The following is a 6,013-nucleotide window of genomic DNA, read 5'->3' as shown; positions in this document are numbered from 1 at the left end:
CCAATACCTTAGTACTTAAAAAATCACCCGACAAGAAATAATTTGCCTACGGTATTTGAAGAAAACAAGAAGCATCGCCCGCCTCACATCCCAATTAATTTACTATAAATATAAACCTAGAAAAATACAATAAACGTACTTCTATAGAGAAAACGATCATTTATAATTTCAAACACATCAAAATAACTCATATTCGACCTGATGGTGCAATACAATATCAAAGTAAAATGGCCCATCACCGAAGCTTATACAAACCCAAATGAGGCACAAATAAAATAGATCTGAGCATATAATGAACTAAAAAACTTGATCCTATAAAAAACATAAATTTTAACTTAATTTTTTTAACTCCGCTTCGAGGAGAATGTTTTTTTCGACATCTCGAACGGAAACGGAGCTCTGACCAGGGAATGGAGATTTCCGACGGCGAAGAAAGTTTATGCGAGGAGACTCGACGGGCGATTACTTCGGCAGGGGGTTCGAAAGAGAAGGGTAACATGAGAGGGGATGAGTTTCGAAAAAATAACCAAGCCACCACTTCGGATTATGGGTTTTACTAGGATTTTGTTTTGTTTTTTTGTTTAAATTTCTATAACGGATTTTAGTACATAAATAAAAATTCCAAGCAAATGACTTGACATTTTCTTTGTACAACAGGATAATTTTGGAGTATGTAATTTGATAATGTAGGTTTATATAAAATTAAACAGAAGTATATACAATATTCATTACATTATAGTGTGATTTCAGGCGTTAAATGGGTATTAGGGGGTTAAGGGTAAACTGAAATGTAAAGTAGAGAGCGCAGTGCACTCTCAAAATAAAGAGAGAATGAATTTAAATGTGTTTTAGTTCAGAGAGATTTTAATCCAAGTGCCCCTTAATTTTATTTATATCAAATTCAATAATTATTTTAAGTTAAAATTTGACATTCAAAAGAATATCAAACAAATAATATGGAAAAAATCAATTTTGGTTCCAATATAAAAAAAAAAAACTCATCAATTTTGGTTCAACTATAAATAATTTCAATCAATTTTGGTTCAATTATAAATAATTTCAATTAATTTTGGTCCAACCGTTAAAAAATTAACGAAATTGTTGACGTTAACATAATGGGGTTGACATGGCAACTGACCTAGAAACTACACAGTCATGTACAATTATATACGACCATGTTGTCACATGGCCGGGTATAATTCAATGCACAATTATATATGACCATATTTTCACACGGCCGTGTACCTTTTTTGTTTTGTTTTAAAATTTTATTTTTTGTTAAATATTTTTTTAAAAAAAATTATTTTGAATTTAGAATAGTTGATATAGTTAAAATGGAAAAAATCAATAGCAATTATAATATAATTAAAATGTATCAATTTTAGTTCAAATATAAAAAATTTATCGAGTATGTTCTTTTGGAATATTTTGCCTAAAATTTTACTATTTATCAAAAAATTTCCTCTTACAAACATTCAATTACACAACTATTTTTAACTTTTTATATTATATTGAAATTTTATTTTTACATTTTAATATAATTTCAACATAGAAATATATAATTGTATTGAAATGTAAAACTAAAATTTTATATTGTAGTATAAAAAATAAATAATAGTTGTGTAATTGAATGTTTGTAAGAGAAAATTTTTTGGTAAATAGTTGAATTTTAGGCAAAATTTTCTAAAAGAACGTACTCGATAAATTTTTATATTTGAACTAAAAGTTATACATTTTAATCATATTAGGGTTACTATTAATTTTTTCCATTTTAACTATATCAATTATTTTAATTTCTGAATATTTTTTAAGAAAAAAAATAACAAAAAATAAAATAAAATTTTAGACCAAACTATTACACGGCCGTGTAGAATTAAACATAGCCGTGTGATAACATAACTGTGTGACAACATGACCGTGTAGTTTCTAGGTCAGCTGCCACGTCAATCCCTTACGTCTACGTCAGCAATTTTCGTTAATTTTTTGAAAAGGTATGACCAAAATTGATTGAAATTGTTTAAAATTGGACCAAAATTGATGAAATTGTTTATAATGTGACGAAAATTGATGAGTTTTTTATATTTGGATCAAAATTAATAAATTTTGATTATATTTGGACCAAAATTGATGAAATTGTTTATAATGTGACGAAATTGAATGAGTTTTTTATATTTGGATCAAATTTGATAAATTTTGATTATATTGAGACCAAAATTGATTTTTTCCCGAATAATAATATAACATAATATTTCATTTGTCCGTCAAAATTATATCAATGTTTTTTTTTTTTTTTTATCTGTTAAACTTATATATAATTCATTTTAAGTAAATAACTTTATCCTACTATAATTTTATTATCTTTACTTTTAACAAATAATAATCAAATTGTCACTATTTCTTTTAATTATTCCACCATTTCAATAATTTATTTTAATAAATTTATCATAATATCCTCATTTTATTTTGTGCATACCTTATTTTAATACTTCCTCCGTCCGTCTCTAAGGGTTACATTTTAGCTTTTACGTCATTGTATTTAACATTAAAAATATTTTTATATTTATATAAATTTTTGTACGAATGTCCTAGTATCGTAAGACACTAATAGAAATATTTTTACAATGTTTTTTTAATTTGTATTACGTTTTGATATAATAATTAATATTCAAATATCAATACACAAAAAATAAATAAGACCATTAAAATCGGACGGAAGTAGTATTAAAATTTTATTATTTCTTAGTTTCAATGTCCAAACAAAATCTGCACCATTTTACCGAGTGAGAAGAATATAGTAAATAATTAATGATAGGATAAAAAATAATCATTATACATGAGATTCACATATAATTTTTTTTTAAAAGTACATAATAATTAAAATAAAAGATTATACAAATATAAGGATATTTTTAATGTTAACTACAATGATGCAAAAGGTAAATGGATACCTTCTTATGGAACGGATGGAGTATATTATTATGTGGTGGAATCCACCATCTAAAAAACCCACATTAAGCCTCTTTAGTCAATCACAATTGTAATTAAAATTATGAAAATCATTTATATTTTTAACTGTAAGATCTACACTAAAAAATTAATAATAATAAAAAAGAAACAAACAGTCGGTCAACACGTGGCGACATTTTCAAGCCTAAATATATATGTATATTAGGGTGGCAGCTGCAGAACAGCACATTGTGTGCTATTAGACAATACATCATTATTAGAAACACACTGTATATGTTAATATAATACAAATACAATACATGAACAAAACACATATGTTATAGTCTCAACAATACATAATATTACTACAGTCAACATATTGTATATGTTAATATAATAAAAATACAACACATGTTATAATATCATACAATACACAACAATTGATTTTAGCATATGACATACTTGTATACAATAGTACATTTGTTATTATTAAAAAATAGCACATACATTTAAAATACATAGCATCTATTGTGTGTAATACTAATGTGTATTTTCTACTTATATGTGGTGTATTGGTGTGAAAATTCTTAACACTGCAAGAATTCCCTTATAATAGATATTAGATTATATAACAAAGAGGTATTATTATCTTTGGGGCACAAAACCCAGTGCTTCTTTTGTTTTTTTTTTTTTTTTTTTTTTATATTGTTTTATTATTTTTAAAATATTATACCTAATATTTTTTTTTATTATTTAAATTCAAAGCATTCTAATAAATTAAGAAATATGGTGTGTTGATTTTGTATCTTGTTCTTTTTATCATTCAATTTTTTATTTAGTATTTATTTATAAAACCATCACATGTAGCATAATTTTTTTATACAAATAAATATATCTAAAATTTATTTTATCTTTTTATATACGTCCTGTTTTCGACTTTTAACTCTATTGAGAGTGAGTGAATCATGTTTCCGACTCTAGCTCTGTTGTGAGCGAGCGAGTCTTGTTTCCGACTCTAGTTCTGTTGTGAGCGAGCGAGTCCTATTTCCGACGCTAGTTTTGTTGTGAGCGAGCGAGTCCTGTTTCCGACGCTAGTTCTGTTGTGAGCGAGCGAGTCCTGTTTCCGACTCTAGTTCCGTTGTGAACGAGTGAGTCATGTTTCCAGCTCTAACGTTGTCGAAAGTTCTGCTTCTAGCTTTGATCAATGAATGACTACACCACTTCCAATCATTCTCGGCGAATTCAAATTTGTACGTGGAAGATCTCGACTATATCTTTTTCGGTTACTTCTGACAAACTCAAGTTTATTCGATCATATCTTGAGTTTGAAGAGGGGTATTAAAATATATTATAGGGAAGGGATCACCAGCCCATGGCGACGGCTCCGGTGCTTAATTTAAAATTTAGTACTGTGCTAAAAAGTACATTGTGTATTGTCTGATAGCATACGGTATTATTACAGACAACGATTGTATATGTTAATATAATACAAATGCAATACATAAACTGATAACACATATTATAGTCACATACAACACATAACGCCCCCTCTAATACAATGTATATATACACACTGTATGTATGATATATAAATAGGCATAATATATATACGCTATATGTATATATATACATACAAATATTATGCTTCCTTTGTCTCAATATAATAATATTGTTTTCCATTTTTGTCAGTTTCAAAATAATAATTTTATTTTTATAAATATTCATATCACTATAAAATTATCTCATTATTTTTTATTATTATTAAACAAATACCATTATTTTTTACATTAATACATTCACAAAAATAAAATAAAAAATAAAATTATTTATATATTTTATCAACTATCAATATATATCTTATTGATATATATATATATATATATAGATCACTTTGTGAACCGGACGTAAAGGAAGCGTGGAGGGGAGGACGTTGGTGATTCCATCCCGTTATTATGATTAGGGCACAAAACCCGCGATTGCATATTTTTCCTTTCTTTGTTTTTTATTTTAATATTATACCTAATACTCCCTCTGTCTTATTATAATAGATGATACATTTGGTTAGAAACACGATTTTTAAGGAGATGCTATGTTATTAGTTAATAATAGAAGATTATGATATTATTTATTATGTAAAGAGTAATATTAGTAATTTTAAAATAAAAAAATATACTTTTCATCTGTCTCAAAAAAAGAATATTATTATTATTTTTTTTGTTCCAAAATAAGGATATCATTTTTTGATTCAGTAATTGTACTACATACCTAATATAATTAATACACTTACAACTTTCAATATATTACACAAATGTTATTACTTTTGTATCACATAATCTAATTGAGACATTTTTTTTCACTATAAACCAATATAATAATACTAATATTAAAAAATCTACATATAAAAAACAAATGTTGTTTTTTTTTTCGGATGAAGATAGTATATGTGATTATAATAAATTTAAAATACGTATTTAAATATTTTAAAAATTATATCTTAATAAAATATATGCAATATGAATATCATTTTGTATAGAATAAAATTATATACTTCATAATACAAATAAATAAATAAAATATATTTATTTATTCATAATTAACATAAACTAATTTTGTAAAAGAGAGAGTTTTAAATGTACATGAAAATATTTATTTATTGAGGAGGAAGTTTGAAATAAAAGATTTTTGAGTGGCTCTACATGATATATATGATGTTATATATTATAAGCTAAATTGCACGAAACTTACATATGTTTTCATTAAATTATGTCAAATCCCCGTACAACTCCCTCGTGGTTTAATAAACTCTGCGTCTAACCCCTTCGACAGTTCTTATTTAGCGGTATTTGCATAATTACGTCAAACTGCGAATAAATTTTATAATCTTAATTTCTAAATCCCTTATTTTTTTGATTTTATATATCTAGCATAAAAAAAATAGTAAATATACTAAAAAATTAATAGTTATTTTTTTTACAGGTTTTAAAAGTTTATTTTTACTATTTTTTAAGCTAAATGTAAATGTAAGAAAAATAAATATATTTGTAATTTTAAAGGTTTAGAAATTGAG

This window comes from Andrographis paniculata, unplaced genomic scaffold (assembly GCF_009805555.1).
Source record: "Andrographis paniculata isolate CXL003 unplaced genomic scaffold, ASM980555v1 Contig80END, whole genome shotgun sequence".
NCBI classification, from domain to species: Eukaryota; Viridiplantae; Streptophyta; class Magnoliopsida; order Lamiales; family Acanthaceae; genus Andrographis; species Andrographis paniculata.
The sequence above is the reverse complement of the archived record's forward strand: the minus strand, read 5'-3'. Positions refer to the sequence as shown.